This window comes from Gracilinanus agilis, chromosome 2, assembly GCF_016433145.1.
Source record: "Gracilinanus agilis isolate LMUSP501 chromosome 2, AgileGrace, whole genome shotgun sequence".
Classification (NCBI taxonomy): domain Eukaryota; kingdom Metazoa; phylum Chordata; class Mammalia; order Didelphimorphia; family Didelphidae; genus Gracilinanus; species Gracilinanus agilis.
Window position 1 is genome coordinate 471,394,783 of NC_058131.1, and position 19,250 is coordinate 471,414,032.

The window sequence follows — 19,250 nt, forward strand, 5'->3', positions numbered from 1 at the left end:
TTCTTTCTCCTGTTAGCATTGTGTTTTGCAAAAACGCAATTTTAATCTCTTTGGTGGTGGTGTTTTATGATCCTAAATGTTAAAAATCAAATCGCTAAAATAAAAATGGAAAAAGTGTAATTACAACAGAAATTTTAGTTATCAAAATTTACATGCAATTAGTATTATGTTACTTCATAGTCTATTACACACAAATCTATTACACATAAAAACGTAGATTAAATAAAAATTAACCTAACAAAATAGAGAACTATTAAAATTTTCAGAAAAAGAACTTGAACTGAAGGAACCACCAAAGGGAGGAAGGAGTAGCTCCAGGTGAATTTACAAGTGAAATCTATTAAACTAAGTGAACAATTAGCATCAATACACAAATTTTTAAAGATTTTGAACCCTTATGGGGAGGGCTATACTCCTTTTTTTAAAAAAAACTCTTACCTTCTCTCTTGGAATCAATACTGTGTATTGGCTCCAAGGCCAAAGAGTGGTAAGGACTAGGCAATGGGGGGTTCAAGTGACTTGCCCAGGGTCACCCAGGTCTGAGGTCAGATTTGAAGCTAGGATCTCCTGTCTCTAGACCTGGTTCTCAATCCACTGAGCCACCCAGCTGCCCCCAAGAGCCATACTCTTAAGCAAACAAATACACTTAAATAAAAGTTAACCTAGGGAAGGACAAAAGCAAAAATCAAACTATAAACTAATATTGTTAATGAATATTGATTCAAAAAGATTCATATAAAATGCTGGCAAAAAGACCACAGCAAATCAAGCCCCCAAGATTGCATCTCCACATTCTAATGGACTTGTTGATGTTTTGATCTATTTGACTCATTTTTACATTTTACTTAAATCCATTAAATTCAAATTTATCTTTTGGCTTCCTCATATTCTTTCAGCAATAATGCCATTTATCAAATTGTTCTATGTGAAATGTAACAAAATGGATGTTTAAGTAAGAGTACACATTTGGGTAATTACATTTTGAATCATAAAATATTAGTGACCCTACACATTTAAAATGAATAAGAACTTTATGGAAAGTTTTATTTAGATTTGAAGCATGAGACCATTATTCCTAACATTCTTTAGATAGAAGATTTACTAGTATCATACAATGGAGGACTATTGATTGACTAATATTTTTTTCAAATTTTAATTTGTAAGTCTGTACTTACATATTTAGGCTATACTAATAGAAGTATATTTTGCATATATCTAAAAACTTAGCTCTGATTGAAAGTTCAAATCATTCATTAAAATAAGAATGTGATAGAACTAAAACTTTTTGAATTTTTGAGATGGTCATCTACCTGCTTACCTGTTGCTCTTAAGCCTGAAAGTCAAATATGATATTTTGTTTCTATTTAGAGTGAAAAGTAACAGTGTAGCATTGGTCTACTAGGAACTCAAGCTTTTCTGGGAATGAAGTGGTTCTCATCACTTTATTGTGGCACATTGGGCAGGTGGAAAGAGCTACATAATCCAATTCTGTTTTCCTTCACCTGTTTAGTTTGCAACCATTGAGATACTTTTACTGGAATTCAGTGGCATTGACAGGCCACTCAAACTTACATAGTGTACAGTGAGTGATTCAAAGTCATTTCTCCTCCAGTCAGTCTACTTCCAGAATTCAGGCCTGAAATGCAAATAAATTATGTGATTTATTGGAGGTAAATTTAAAACAAGCAAACAAAGAACTAGAATGATGCATAACAAAAGTTTTTTTTTAAATGATTCTTGCCCAAGTATGTATGGTATATATAATACATTTAGGCAAGACACTTAACTTTACTGTGGATGTTCCTAGAAACATAGAAAAGAAAAAAGTGTGTAGTGGAAAAGTAACTAGGTAGCAGCATGTTAGGGCCTCAGATTCTCCACAGTTAAGTCCTTTCCAAAGTCCCACTGATTGGAGAACTCCGACCTCACTCTGGGAAAGAGGTAGGTCTTCAGACAACCAAAGTCAGGAAGGAGACCTTTCGAATGGCTCCTAGGTGCATATGTCTACCTTTTTCTACCCCATCTTAAGAGTCTTGTTTACAGATAGACAAAAAACTTTGTCTCCATTCTTATTTGACAAGAGGGTGGAGGAAGAAGCAAGTTGAAGCTTCATTCTTAAAATTTTCCCATTATAATCCAAAGGTTGTCTTGGGTTGCTAAAGAAAGGGGTACAGTCTAGTATTAAATGTCCTCAAAAGGATATGAGCTTGCAGTTAAGAATAAGAAAAAGTTAGTATAATTCTTCAAGGAGAAAAATAAATAGATATTTTAATGAAATAGAAAACTTCTAAGCATGCCTGATGAAAAGATCTAAACTACATGGAAACTTTGAATTTAGTGAAGAGAAATATAAAATATAAAAAGGTAAGCATCAGTGAACAACAAAAAATATCTAGACAAGTTTAAACTGTTTACATTCAGATATGGAAAGATGGTATATGTATCCCCTCTGAATCTTCAGGATGCATAGAGAAAGTCCAATTAGACAAGGCCTGGTAGTGGTTGTATTATGGCTTGATAGATGATGAAGGGAAGAAGAATATAATGGGGCAGGGGAGGAAGAGAAAGGAAATTTAGTGAAAATTATCTTACATAATCAGGGTGCACAAGAAGATATCTATATAAAGAAAGAGGAGGGAGTAAAGGGAATGGCTGACTCTTGAGCCTCACTTTCATCTGAACTGGTCAAAAGAAGGAAAATATAATACATATAGTTGGATGCAGAAATACATTTTACTCAACAAAGAAATAGGAAGGAAAGGAGAGAATGAGGAGGGGAATTAAGAAAGTATATTAAGGAAGGAATTAGTCTTAAACAGAACAAACTTTAAGAATATACAAAAATCTGTTTAGCTCTTTTTAAGGTGACAAAGAATGGGAATCTAGTGAATGCCCTTATATTGGGAAATAGATAAACAAGTTATAAAATATAAATGTGATAAAAAAATTATTGTTCTAAACTTAAAAACATAATGACCAAGCAGGACTCCAGAGGACTAAGGATGAAATGTTACTCAACTCCTGATAGAGAGGTGAAGGACTAAGAATTCAGAATGAGACAAAAACATTTTTAGAATATGACCACTGTGGAAATTTGCTTTGATAATTAAGCATGTTTGTAATGTATTTTATTTTTCTTGTGTTCTCAATTTAGGTGGGGACAATTCTGGTGGGAGAATGAAAAAAGATGGATCTTAGCTGATTAAAACAAATTTTTTTTAAACACTGCCACTTGCCTATTTGGATTCTGTTTTCTAGCAAAGAGATGATGCAAGGTCATATTAACACCTTTTGTCCAGAGTAGTCTCTTAGGAGTTTGGTGATTCAAGATGGTCTGTTCAAAAAAAATGAGTAGAGCACAGGAGACTATTGCTAAATGGAAATGGTACATTAAAGATCATACTTTTTTGTGTTCCTCTGGTGTTAATGCCCTTCACAAACAAGTGTTGGCTATTTTCAGAAACTGAAACCTCCCATTCTGAAACTCTTCCTTTTTCACTAGCTCCCATCTATAAAGACATGGATCCTTTGGAATGCTATTTTGCTGATTTATTAACAGTTTCATTTGCTATGAGATCAGTATATAAAGTTGGTCTTTACTAGCCACTAATATGGGAAAAAGAGATACTCTAGGGAATAGAGTAGGCTAGTCTTAGTGGGCTAAATTCCAGGGTGTATGATTAGCATGTGAGATAGCCTGGAGTGAGAGGGCAGAAAAAATCTTCATCTACATTGATTTCTAGGTAGTAAATATGGTTTTGACTACGTAGTCTGGGATTTGGAGAACATGGGACTAGGCGATCAAAGACCCTCACCTTTGGGGTCAGGATAAATAGAAGAATGTTTCTATGTCTCCCAATATAAATAGTTTACATATATTATGTGAGCACCCATAAGAGAATGCATATACTAAAGAAGTTTAGAACCATTATAAGAACAGCAGAGGTTGAGGAACAGGTCCTTTGCCAATATAGACACAGAAATAGTGAAGCAACAAAGTTGTACTAGACACAGGACCATATGATCCCCCTTCCTAAGAATTAGACTGCTATTCCTGCCTAGCTATACTTGTATGAGTTGGAGCACTTGACTAACCCAGACTCTCAACCTGTCCCCAGCTGGCAAAATGTCACTTTCCTATTTCAAAACAAAAGATTTTTCCCCTACTGATCAACAACTGCATAATCATGCACTTAACTGCCCATGTCATGTATCCAGCCTCATAGAAGCAAATTAGTGCCACCACAGGAATCAGAAGGGCTTTCTAGTCTAATGATTTCTAAGGCCCAAGCTCCAGAAAGAGTTATCTGACTAAGAATGGATTGGTTTTTAGAAATAGTTCTGGTGAACTCTTTCTATCTTTTCCTTAGTCCTTCCCCAGCACATAGTCACCTTTGCATCAAGGTTCATGCCCCTTTAGAAGGCACTCTACCCCCTGGAAAAATTGCTTATGTCTTTTTCAATTGGTTGGTGTCCTTGCCTTGTAGAAAGAGCATACCAAAAGCATAGGAGACCAAAGGGATGGTATTACTGAGAGGTACTCTTGCTTTCTAATAGCATGGGGGAAGTTAAACTGTGTCTTTATAACTAGGATGAATATATATTTACTGAAGAAAAAAAAAAGAAAGTGGAAGAAACCCCCTATCTAATTCAGTAGTAATTCTGAGTCTTTAGATGGAAGTGACAGAGTGTACTTTAACTCCTGTGGAAAAAGAAAAAGCCCCTCCACAGAGGTTTTCAAGAGAGCAAAGATTTCATATTCCACAGAAGTGGCTCTCAGGGAGGAGGGAGCCAAGGAATTCTGAGTAGGTGGGAGAGTTTTAGTATTAACTTAGATCCAGGTACAGGTTCCACATTAAAAAAAAAGAATCTCTTAGCTATTTTACTATAGATGATCCTGAAGTATGATGAAAATTTGTTGCCTGCTGGAAGTCATCTGTGTCATGTTCTTGATGTTTCTGGTGCTACCTCTGTTCATCATCACTGATTTTCCTCAGGAGAATAATCTGTGATTATGCTGGAGGTATTATCAGTAGTACTATGTCCTTGATATTACTGCTGCTGCTCTAAGTCATCTTGAACCCTTTGCATTAAGAGACTCACTGTGAAATGTAAAGACACCATCACCTACCACATGGATCATCTCATTGATATCTTATACTTATTTCTTCTGAAGGGGGATGAAAGGACTAAGATTTTTGGCTTCTGTTATCCATATTGTTTTATTTTTCTTTATGGTAACTCTTGGCAGGGAAGAGGGTTGTAGTTTTTTTTTTCTTTTTTTTCCCCCTCTTTCTGTAGTACTACCTAGGCTAGGAAGATTATCCAATAGAACACATGAAAACATTTAAATGGTAGAAGGTAGGACATTTCCACCATGAATCAGGGTGATAGATGATAGGACCAGTATTTACCAAAGTTCTTTTTTGCCTTCAAAATATGAGTTAGGAAGACTTATACTGTGCCTTTCATAATATAGCCTCTTCCTGATTGCTTCTGACTGTGTTGATGTGGCTTTTTTGGAAAGCTAGGAGTGTAAAAGTTCTCACTTTCATGGAGTCAGCCCCTCCAAAGATGCCAGAAGATTGCCCAACTCTCTTCGTGGTGCTCTGCTGACCAGATATGTTTCTATATGGATTTGAGGAAGGCTGCTTTTATAGAAGCTAAATACAATCCTATCCTTGTATTTTCTCCCTATATTAGGGCTAAGCAAGCCTCCTTTTGTTAAATGTTTAATGATTTATTAGAATTTATTTCATTCCAACATCAGACCTGTGTTAACAGAGTACTGAGCTCAGGCCCCAGTAATGATTATCTTTTAGCTTCTTCTAGTCACTTTTTAGGTTTCCATTTCAAAATTTATCCTCAACTATGCCCTTTTCTTTAAGAATGTTTGAAAGTCCTTTTTTCTATTGGGGTATACAGAGGGTTCAGGGAACCCTCGTAACTCTGTTGTGAAGGCTTAATGAGTCCTTTCAGGGTTGCTCATCTTCCTTTGTTCTACCTTCCACCCAGCTCCCATGAGTCTGAAAGAAGCTGTAGCATATGTATGCATTGGTCACACCTGGCAAAACCTTCTCAGCAGGCAAGCTAAGCCAGCCTGAGGGAAACTGATAGGCCTCAAACCCATCAGAGAGTTAGGGGGAATGTCTGCCCCAAGCATATGAAGACTTCCCCTGGGGTCATGGGCAGATGAGAACAATTTTTTCATTGGTTATGAGCATGACTGAAGTAGGCATAATGGAGTGTTTAGAGCATTAGACACTGAATAAGCCAAAATCATCTACTGCAGTTCAACCCTTTGCCTATTATCTTGACTTTTGTCTTGCCACTGGACTTCGAAGACTTTGGGAAAGTGAGACTGACCACTTCACACAACTCTGCCTCACTTAAATCCAATTTATGCACAAGTCAAAAGATATCACCCATACCATTTTACCTTTTATTATTTAGTTCTCATTATTTTATACCTACATTGAAATCCTATAGTGATGAGCAATTAACAAAGCAACAGTTGCAGATACACTGGGAGCAGTAGTCATAATCCTGCACCCAGGTGACCCAGGGCATAGAGTCATCTTCTCATTGGACTGAAATAGCAGTGGGATTCAGCTGCCCCCATACTGCTCACCTCCTGGCAAGAGTAAGGGAATAGAAAAGGTGCCCCCTAAGAATTGTCTGCTTCATCCAACCCTGGCCTGCTTATAGTGACCTTCAGTCAAAGCAAGAACATGTCCAAAAACTTTTATGAAGATGATTTCATTCACATTAGTATATGAAATATGTGCATGCTTTGGGACACACAAAATCCAAATAGACCTGAAAGATGAATAGCTCTTGTTGCTTGAGAACTGAGTGCAGTTTACATCCAAAGAACAGCCCTGAGTGAAACAAAGCTGACTAATGAAGGCCAACTAATTGGAGTTGGAGCTAGAGATACATTTTTCTGAAGTGGTCACTGTGATGAAAGGGACCATGAAGCAGGGATAGGTTTCAAAATAAAATCGAAAATTGCCACTTACAAGAAAATGCCACACCACCATCATCAGTCTACTATATTGAATCCTTATGAGGTCAAAGAAAATTTTTACTAAGACCAAGAGACTCTCTTCAACAATCTGGGTGACTTTAATGCCAGAGTAGGCACATAATATGGCAGGGATTCCTTGGGAGAAATGTAGTTGGAACAGCAACACCCACTTACTACTGAAGACCTGTGTGTCGCATCACCAACACTATCTTTAATTTATCTAAACTGAATAAAACTTCATGGATTCACCCTTGAAGCAAACAATGGCATTTAACAAAATACCATTAAAAGGAAAAAACAAAGAATGCAATAGTGATGAAGGCAATATGTGGCACAGTATAGAACCAATCATAGCCTTATCCTCTCCAAACTAAATATTCTAATTCAACAAAGCAGTAGCTCCATGGCAAGAAGACTAAAAGAAGACTCAATGTCAAGTCATCAGAGTGGTTTCTCTATTGCAAACAGTTTGTTGCTGACTTGGAGGGAAAATTGAGCCAACACATCATTGGCAATAATGGAATAGAAAACTAGTGGTCAATTTTCATCAGAGATTTGGTGTACATCACTGTAGTTGCTCATCTGGGTCAGAGTATTCATAAACATCAGGATTGGTTTGCTGGAAATGATGCGGAAATTCACAACTACTAAATGGAAAATGAGAACTCCACAGAGTTTACCAGCAAAATAGTTCATCCATCTCTAAGAAGTCAGCATTTAACTCCCTAACAAGTAAAGTGCAAAAGCTTAGAAAGATTCAGGACTCTTGGCTCAGTAAAAAAAGCTAATGAAATTTAATTTTATGCTGATATTAATCCAAAGTGTTTCTATGATGTAATAAAGGCTATTTATGGGCCAAAAACCTCTGGTGCATCACAGCTACTTAGCTCTGAGGGAGCCACACTGATCAGTGATAAGGACATGATTCTGTGGAGAGGATAAATTATTTAATTTGAAAAGGCTACAAGCCAAGACTAAAGTAGAGGGAGAGTTGTCACATGACTTCTGTTTGCAGAGAATTGTGCATTCATTGCAGTCTCTGAGGCTGAAATGTAGTAGATGGGTTGATTCTCTGCCACTTGTGGATTTAAAAATTAATATTCAGTATCTCCAAAGTAGAATATTTATAGAGATTTATTAATATTTAACTAGAGAGCTAGAGAACACAGAGAACGTTCCCCACTCACTTCAGGTGGAGAGAGAGCTAGGGCAACAAGGACCGGTCACCACTCAATTCATGTGGAAGAGACAGAGTGTAGCAGAGTGAACCCAAATTATATACAGACTGCATAAAGCCGCAGTATATGAAAGGCAAAATGAATTGTGGGTAATATAGAAAGGAAGTTTGGGTAATGTAGTTTTAGGGATTTAAGATCATTCTAACTATACACACTTGCAGTAATTTTGGCCCTGACAACCCCAAGAAAAGAGAGGTTCTCCACCAGCCAGTGCTGTACCATCCATATGTGGAATCATTGGTTACAACAAATGGAGGAGTTTAGAATGCTATGGATTAGTTCACTTACCAAGGCAGTATACTTTCCAGGGATGTACACATAGATAATGAGGTTGATTCACGCTTTGCCAGAGCTAGCTCAATGTTTGGGAGGCTCTGAAGGAAAGTATGGGAGAAAAGAGGTATTAGACTGCCCACCGAACTGAGGGGCTACAGAACTATTGTGCTGACCTCATTGTTGTATGTGAAACCTGGACAATCCACTAGTGCCATGCCAGGAAACTGAATCACTTCATTGAATTGTCTTAATCTGAAGATGAGCTGGCAAGATAAGGTACTAGGCACTGAGGTTCTTTCTTGAGCTGAACTGCCAAGTGCTGCAAACTCTGTTGTAAAGAGCACAATTCTGATGGATTGGCAGCTACGTTGTTTAATTGACAAATGTTCTTTTACCTAAAAAACTATATTACATAGAACTCGCACATGGAAGTCAGAAGAAATGATACAGAGATACTCTATAAAGGTGTCTCTGAAGAACTTTGGTATTGGTTTTATGACATGGGAGATACTGACACAGGACCTTTCAATATCAAAGGAGGCACTATACTCTATGAGCAAAGCAGAATTGCAGTAGCTCAAAAAAATGTGAGATGCAGAAATTTAGAGACATCTCTATCCCAAATGTTTATATATGCTATTTGTACCTGCCTGTGAAGAGGCCTTTTGAGCTTATATTAGTCTGATCAACCACAGTCAGGTGTACTACATAGTGACTCCAACATAGTGGTGTCATTTTTGTCCTTTTCCAGTAAGAAGGACAACAGCCATTCCACTGAAGGTATTCAGTATTATAAAATAATTTGTTTTGTTGAGAATGTTTATATTTTGCCTTTTGATATATCCTCTACCAAAATTTTCTCCTTATAGTACTAGCTGCCAGTTTTTTCATGATCCTAATCATTTACTAATTATATGACCTCTTTATGATTGTTTATAATAGTTTTTCTCTGACCTCTTCATTTTGGTCATGACATTTCTGTGACTTTTCATTTGGTGAGAGAAGAAGCATTGAGGTCCTACAATTCCAGAGTTGTAAATTGCCTTGGCTGAGTGTTCTAACATTGCATTTTAAATTTATGCTCTCTCTCCCCTATGGACACAGTGTGTATTGGTAAGAGAGTATGTCTCAGGTTTATGGGGAAAATGGTTTTTTTTAACTATTTTTCTTGCTGTGCCATTTAGTAAATAAATATCTTTGTTAAGAGTAAATTGAATCTGGAGCAGTTAAATAGCATAGTGGATAGAGTGACAGGCCTGGAGTGAGGAGGGCCTGGGCTTAAATCTGGCCTCAAACACTTTCTAGCCATGTGACCCTGGGCAAGACATTTAACCTCAGAACCAATATTAAGTATCCATTCTCAATTCTAAGACAAGTAACTAAAAAAACTCTTTAAAAATAGTTAATTGAGTCTCTTGGATGACTTATTAATTGGAAGCACATTAATGGATGCTTAGGTGCTACAGTATTAGTATTATAACCACCCACAAGAGTTAACCCTAGAACCAGAGGTAGCAACAGCCCTATTGGCAGATCTCAGCCTTAGATAGTAAGCACAAGTTTGTGGGAAGCAATACCAATAGGAGGTTGATACATTTGCCTCAATTTTCTCATCTCTCAAATGGTTTGATATTACTTTCATTACATATTTCACCTGGTTGTTATGCAGAACAAATGAGAATGTATAGCTATATAAATATCAGCTATTATTATTTTCATTATAGATTCAGTGATACTTACATTTGAAATACTTGAGAGACTTAATACTGTGAAAGTTCTTATATTTGTATTCTGTCAGATAATAGGGGTGGAGGAAGGCTAAATATATAGATGATTATGTATGAAATATGAGAGTTATATAAAAACCAAAAGATGAATATTCATATTTTATGCTTTATTATCTTTGATCTTGGAATTCTATGGGAAAGATTTAAAATAAGACTTTCTTGTGGGTATGACTTTTTCATATACATTTTGAAACTTCCCTTTGAGATTGGAGAAGGTAACAATCATAGGTTCTACATAATCAGCTCTCTTCCTCTGATGGCATGTCTGGAAATATCTATTTCTTTGCATAGAATCCTATTTGGAGGTCTCTAGACCACAATTATAACTAGGAATTCTAGGAATGGGTAGATGTCAGAGTTAATTTAGGTTGAAGAGGTGGTGGAGGCAAAGAAGATAGTTATGGGTGAAGTCAGTAACCATCAACCTGGAAGGAGATAAGATAGAGATAAAATCAAGAAGGCAATGGGACCGTAGGGATGATTGGGGTAGGATTGGGAAAGGCCTAGAAGAGAAATTCCAGGAAATAAGGAGATAGTAATAGGATCCTATAGATGATAGTTTGGGGTAAAGGAAGGTCAACTTAGGGCAGTTAGATAACAGCTTTCAGGAGGAAACTTGTGTCCCTTTCTCCCTTCACCCCTAATTTCAGCATCCTGGGAACAAAGTTTCAGTTGCCTTACTCTGCTCAATCTATTGCTCCTCAGAGGGAGGTGTAAGGTATAAATACTAATCTTAATTTCATTCTTCTTCTTTTCCCTGCTAATTCCATACCCTCCTAAATCTAGAAGTAGAGTTTATTATATACTTAGGTATAATAGCTATCCTATGTCCAGTGCAAAAATGTAATCTTCCTTCCTTTTGGTTAGGCAGTTATTTTAACTCAAGCTTGTTCATTCCAGCAGAAACCTCAGTCTTAAAATTATCTTTACTTCAAACAATTGATTGCTTACAAATCAGTTTTTATTGAAAAAACTCCAGTGTTCCTGGGTTAAAGTATAATATAAAATTCTTTAGTTTAAATATTTTTGTCATTGTTCAGTCATTTTCAATCATGGCTGACTCTTCCTGATCCTTTTTGGATTGGTTTGCCATTTCCTCCTCCCTCCAACTCATTTTTTCAGATGAGGAAACTAAGGTAAATAGGGTTAAGTGACTTGTCCAAGGGTCACATAGCTAGTTAATGTCTGAGGCTGGATTTGAACTCAGGTGTTCCTGTCTCCATACCCAGTTCTCTCTTTACTGTGTTAGTCACCCTAGTTTAAATAATATACACCTCAGAATTGGTATATAGAAATTTTCCATATATTTTCCCCCTTCTGTCCTGTCATAGAGCTAATATCCTAGTTCAACACTTTAATACTCCATTGTCAAGATTATTGCAATAAACAGATTCCTAATTGACTAGTCTGCTTTCACTCTTTTCCCTCTCTAGTCCACTTAACCATATAACTATCAAAAATATTTCTAATACACTGGTACCATGCAATCAAAATCTTCATTGGTTTCCTAATGCTTTTAAGTGATATTGCTCTTTACAATCTTGCCCCTATATTCCTTTCAGTCATTCATTCCATAAATATTTATTGTGACCATTATATGCCAGGCGTGGGAAGTGCTAGAAGTACCAATAGTAAAACAATTCCTACTCACAAGGATCTTTCATTCTAATTGAGGGCACATTTAAGACATATAAAAGTATGTATTAAATAAATATAAAGAGAAAAAAAGTAATTTTCAAAGAAAGGCACTAACAGTTGGGGGGATCAGGGAAGGCATTATATAGACTTTTTTGAGTTCTGTCTTAAGAGAGGTGAGATAGTCTATGAAGCAGAATGAGGAGGCAGTATATTCCACATCTCAGGATTTGTATATGGTATAGGATTAGAAGACAGCTAGTCCAAAGGCACAGAGGAGTATACTGAATAATGAATAGAAGGCCAATTGGGCTGCACTGAAGAGTATAAGAGGAAGACAAGTGTTTTAAGATTATAAAGGGGTTGAAGTCAGGAAATGAAGTGCTTTAAAGGCTAACAGGAAAAAAAATTCATATTTGATTGTAAAAGCAACAGGAAGTCACTGGATATTGTTGAATAGTGGAATGTCACTGTCAGATCTTCACTTAAGGGGAATTATTTCAGCTGAGATATGGAGGATGGACTGAAATGAGGAGCAACAAGGTAAGGAGGTCAATTGAGATACTGTTGAAATAAGGTGGTAGTTGAGCAAGCAAAGAGAAGAGGTTGGATATTCTTGAGGTAGAAATGACAAGATTTGACACCTGACTGGGTATGTGGATTGAGAATGAGGAACTGAAGATAATGCCAAAGTTACAAACTTCCAACGTTACAAACAGTAGCCAAATGGTAGTGCCTTCAAAAGAAATAAGGAACTTTGGAGGAAGCATAAGATTGGGAGGAAGGATGATGGATTCTGTTTTGGACATATTGAGTTGGAGATACCTCTGGTATACTAGGTTTGAAATGTCTAACACAACTGGTGAAGAAAATAGAAAAAGAGAGACAGAATAATAGATACAGAGACAGAGAGAGAAAGGAGAAAGAGGAAGAGAAGTGGAGGAGGAGGAGGAGAAAGAAGGAGAAGAAGGAAAAAGAGAAGAAAAGAAGGAAAAGAAAAAGAAAAGTAGGAAAAGAAAAGGAGGAGGAGGACAAGGAGGAGGAGGAGGAGAAGAAGAAGAAGAAGAAGAAGAAGAAGAAGAAGAAGAAGAAGAAGAAGAAGAAGAAGAAGATGATGATGATGATGATGATGATGATGATGATGATGATGATGATGATGATGATTAGAGAGAAAGGGAGGGGAAGAGAAAGAGAAAAGAGGAAAGAATCTAGACAGAGTCTCATGGAACACCCAAACTTATTAAATGCTCTTTTTCCTACTTCTTACTTACTTACTTCCCACTTCTTCAATTGGAACATAATTCTAGTCATACTGCCTTACTGCCTATTCCCAAAACTCAATATAGTAGGAATTTGAGTCCTAATTAACATTATGAGATTTGTAGTTCTGAGCAACCAATGTTCCACCCTCCTCCCCCCAACTCTGAGAAAGATTTGGACCATCCCAATCTTTTGAGCCAGGAAGGTATCTTAAGTCACTCCTGGGAATTTTGAAAAGAGGTAAACAGAATCAGTCATGGGGAGACAATAAAGGATGTGGAGTAAAGCAGATGCAAATAATAGAACAGATAGCTTGCAGATATTGCTTTAGCTAGCAATATGAACTAGACTTCAGGTCAAAGCCTCCATTTGATGAAGCAAAGAACTTGGGCAAGATGTGGAAAGTTCTCACTGCCCCTTTAAAAAAATCACGCTTTTCACCATTCCCCCAAATTCCCTTCTCATGTTCGTTTCAGTCATACGTATTTTTTCCTAGTTCTTTATCTAAAGTTATGTCTTATCTGATTTCCACTTCCTATGAAAATCTGTGGTCAAGTATTAGTGCTTATATTACAAGAATATGTATATTCTTGCAATATACATGTACACATACACACATACTTTTACATATTTAGATGTTTATTTATATATGTGTGTGTATATAACAAGTACATACACATAAATATACATGTTATACATGCTATATGTATGTCTGTGCACATGTGAGCAGTGAAAGGAAACCAGTAACTAACTTATATAAATATATAATCATAAAAAGGTCAGGGAACCTTATCCTAGTGGTCAGACTTAAATTCTAATCTAGAGCTTAAAAGCTATATACAATTTTTATTAATAATCTGCATTTTAAAAGGTTCCCCAAAGAAGAGAAAACAGTCCCATTTATACCAGGTTAGATTAAAATGAGCTTGTAGCAAGATATGGCTGCTCATGATCCATAAGCAATTCAGCCTGGGATACAGAGAGCAGAAAGTTGTAGAGGGGAAGGATTCTGGGTCCAAAACTAACTTTATTTCTCTACAGAGACACCTAGTGGTTACATTAACTTTGCATTTCCTCTCTGTGATTTGACATCACAGAATCCTAGTTTAGTAATCTTATCAGTAAAGGAAATGAAGTTAGTCTGGCATGACCTATTCTTGATGATGCCCTCTGGCTCTGAAATCATTATTTCCCCTTTTTAGAAGTTCATAAAACATGTCTTAATGATGCATTCTAGAATTTCCCCAGAAATTAGGAATTAATCTTGCCAGCATTTAGATCACATATTACAATCTCTACCTTTTTTGAAAACCAGGACAACTTTTTCCATTCCCCAATCTTGTGGTTTGTTATAATGTTTCAAATAACATTCATGCTGGCTCAGCAATCACATCTGTTAGTTATTTCAGGACCCAAGGATATAGTTTATCTCCGGCAGGTGCCTTGAATTTGTCAAGGGCAGTTAGGTGTTCTCTTACTAACATCCTTACTTATCTTGGGTATTAACTCTCTTTTATTAGTCCTTTTTGTTTTGTTCAAAGTTAGGTCCTCTGCTCTAAAAGTTCAGAAGCACTGTCCTTAGTACTTCATCTCTTTTTATACATTCTAAATCAAAGTGGTTTTTAAAAATAGCATTCAGGTTTTCTGTTTTCTCATTCTCAAAGTCAACAAAACATTTTATCTGCCCCACTTCCCGAAAGGTTATATTTAAATTTATAATTCTAGGGCAACCTAAAGAATTCCCTAAAAAGAAATGAAGTGACAAACTTACAGCCATACAAAGAATGTAATACCTTCTTAACTGGCTTTTATAAAATCATTTTTTACCCTTACTGTAAATCATCCTTTCTGACCTTAAAATCTCATCAAAAGTTATACGAAAGCCATGGATGATTGACTATAAAAATTACCTAAATAGTTATTTGGCATATAAGATCATAAATTTAGAGCTGAAGGGACCTCTGGGGTTATCTTAACTAATCCCCTCAATTGCAGATGAAAAAACTGAAGTTTAGATAAGTTAGTGACTTGGCTAAGGTCACATGGGTAGACCTTGAAGGTGAATATGAGTTTTTTGGTCCCACATCCATTTAGCAGAATTACATTGTTTGTTTGACTGAATGAAGGCCTTTTTGAATGATTCCATAGCCAATTAATCTTCCACATTTGCTTAGATGATAATAATAATAATAATAACTGGCATTTTATACCTACTATGTGCCAGGCCGAAATGAAATGCCGAAAATGAAACAAAGGCCGTCGGAATGACATGGGCGCAGCTGGGGGAAGTTGCCCAGAACAGAGTCTGTTGGCGTGAGATGGTTGCAGCCCTATGCTCCTCTGGGAGCTAACAGGAATAACATAACATGTGCCAGGCATTATGCTAAGCTCTAACACATGTTATTTAATGCTAACACCAACCTATCTCCCGATAGATTCTTTATCCCCATTTTAGAGTTGAGGACACTGAGGCAATGACTTTGCCCAAGGCCACACAGCTAGTGAGTATCTGAGGCCAGATGTTGAACTCAGGAAGAGGATCTTCCAGATTCAAGGGCCATCACTATATCTACTTCACCCACTTAGTTGAATTTTTTAATTAAACTTCTTTGAATTAAAATCAAGCTCTTTTTTTTTTGAAAATCAGAAAAACACTTCTCCAATCCTAAGATATCATTTACATGCTTTTTTTTTAAAACCCTGACCTTCTGCCTTAGAATTAATACTAAGTATCTGCACCAAGGCAGAAGAGTGGTAAGTGGTAGACAATTTCACACTGCTAGGCCAGATTTGAAATCAAGGTAATGTGAGGAGATGTAAGTACTATCACCTCAGCAATTGCTGAAGGGAATGGAGCCTAACAACTTTTGAGTTTAAAAGAGCTCCAAAGAACTCTTTAGCATCCTGTCATTCCAGAATTTGGGATTTTAGCCAATGCAGCAGTGCTGCCTTGAGACATGAAGAGAATCAAGCCTCCTTCAGCTTCCATTCATTACAGACTAGCTTTCATAGGCACAGCATTAATGCCTTGAAGAACAGTGTGATTTTGGGATGTGAACTTCTGGAACTCAGCCTAATGGTAGAAGAGATACACATTTATCAGGCAGTCATGCCAGCTCTGACAGGAATTTGTTGGGAGCAATTCTATGTGGGAACTGAGCTGTTTCAGGGCTGATCTCCAATTCAGGAGGGGATTATACCCTCAAGGCAGAGGGGGAAAATATTTTTATACTTGTTCTTGCAAAATCTTTGAAGTAAATACTCCTTTGTAAAAACTATCCCATGTTAACTCGTTAAATGGAACTGGGCTGCGAGTCACTCTAAAACCCAGGGAACCAGGTTGGTGGGGTCTCAAGCCAATGGCAAAGAATAGAGATACCCTCAAACCGATCTTGGTACCTTAGAACACTGAATTGGCAGAAGTAGTCTGCCTGGCCCTGAGGGAATGGGGCCAGAGTTTACATTATGTTTTAGATTAGGTAAAGCATTTATGAATCAATTACTATGTGCTAGGCAATATACTGGCAATACAAATACTGTACAAGCAAAAAGAAAAATTGTCCTTCCCTCAAGGAGCTTGCATTCAAATATGTGAAGACAGTACCCAAAAGGGGGTTGGAAAACCGAAGTAACTGGGGAGATATACAAATAGGGGCATGATAGAAAAGTCTGGAGATTCAGGAGCTGAACAGGACTTGAAGTGGGCATGACTGGCATGGTATTAAGTGAAGGTTCTGGGGAGGAACTTAACAGTTGATAAGGGGAGGATGTCATGGGGAAGAGGCATCTCCAGCAAGAAAAGGTGGCTATGGTGAAGGTGGAAAAGATTGGAGAGTCAGGAGCTGGTCAGATTACAAGTGAGTATGGATGGCATGGGTTCTTCCTCAAATAGAGGTTCTGGGGAACATTTATTTGTGTGATTAATGCTGGTGTGGTTAGAGCTTTTGGAAGAAGTTTAACCCTTTCAAAGAAAAAGGAATGTATTATTTTTCTTTCAGCACCACAGGGGTGTGAGGTTTGGTGGCTCAAGATAATACTACCCCCTGAGATTTTCAACAGAATAAGCCCTACTTACAAGTAGCAAATCCTTATTTATTGCATAGGTCTTCAGACAAAAAGTAACTGTCCAGTTTAGGGGTTTGGTTTAGAGAGAGAAGTCTTGGTACAGATCTAAAGAGATAGCCTCTTGAGTACCCTCCACCTTTGAGGTTCTTTGTTATTTTACACCTTTATGAATGCCATATCCTATATAAGTGACTTCACAAATATTAAGATAGATTATGTCAGTATGTGTTTTGAAAAGATGACATTGCTGTTCTGGTTAGATCTTTTGCCTTAACTTTGGTTCTTTGTGTGGTGGACAGAACAATGAACTGGGACAGAAATCCGAATTTTCCTTCTAACTCTGCCATTTATTGGCCATGTGACCTTAAGCAAAATTACTCTCTGAGTCTTAGTTATCTGTCAAAAGAGGCGCTATTAGGTCTGCCCTCCTCATAGGGTTGTTATAGGATAATATGTGAGAAAGTACTTATAAGAGATAAGCACAACACAAAAATGAGGCATTATTATTTTATGAAGTATTAAAGAGTAAAGAGAAACATATGCTGTAAAATGATATTAAAATAGATCTGTGGATTTCATTTTGAAAATATGTGGTTTTTAAAAGTTTGAACTTTTTGTACTTCATGTCATATTAAGTTATGAGGCAAGAACTTAACATTTCTGAATTTACATTATTTGAATAAATTAGAATCTCAGTATTAAACTTGAAAAACAATCATGATTTAACCAGAAAAAAACACAAGAGGGCAATCTTGCACAACAATAGTGTGTTTGCAGAAACCAAAAAAAAAAAAAAAAAAAAAAAAAAACCCTTTCAATCAAATGAGTTTAATGTTCAATAAAAAAAAATTCACACATTAATAGTATTCATATTTTGCTACACATTTTGGCAATATAATAGTTTTCAAAGAATGTCTTTTGAATGCTCAATGATAACAATACAAATAAATTGCACGAATTTTTAGTTAATTTCTTTTATTTTAGAAAGAAATGGATTTGTATTCCATTTGTATCCCTGATGAGTAACCTGGTTTTTCAGTGCACTAAGGTTACACATATCTGAAAGAAGAGGAAATAAATCTGACACAGAAGAGATCCCTTAAATCTTACCTAATGCTGAGTAGATATTATTTTAGAGAATTATACAAAAGGGTAAACTAGAAAGAGAAGAGTCATGGTCTAGTGATCAGGAGACTCTTAGGCCTTAATCCTTAATCTTTAACCAGACCTTCATTTCCCAGCAAATAAGTGGAACTGTGCTTTCAACTGACTATGCCCTCAAAATTGAGGGCAAAGAAAAATGGCAGATTTAGTTCAATTACAAGTGCATCTTTGTACCCACAACTTTTGAAGGCATTATCATTTCACAGACAAACTACAGCTAGAAATACAGTAGATTCTGTATTTAGGATAATGCCTACTAATTTTCTACTTTTAAATAATATTTAAATTAGGGTTTTTTTTAATCATTAGTAGTACAATGCCACATAGTTAAGATAGAAAACAATATCAGAGATAAGCTTTCTATTATTTTCTCCCTTCTAGGTGTCTGTGCCAATTGGGATCCACTAATTTCAGCAAAAGTGTACTCAGAAACATCCCTTCAGGAATGTTGTTATTATGACATTGGCTATATTCTAGGCCAGTCCTACCTGAGGCAAAGTCTAGAGATTTGGGTTTAAGATTAGAATTCAATGAGGTCCTCCTCTTCATAAAATGCAAAAAGAAAAAAAGAATTTAAAAGGATACAATTCCTACTTAAATTTAAATTTAAAATGACATCCCTCTAGCTGAGCAATAGATAATACTCTGGTTTGTAAGGTGTCCTAGGTAAACAATGAAAATTCTGATAAAATTTCTGACACCAACTCTCTAAAGTTATAGAGGCATTTTATGCCTCAGGGAGTAAGGAAACCAAACCATGTTGATCTCAAGAAGGGCTTTTCCCTTTCCCCATAA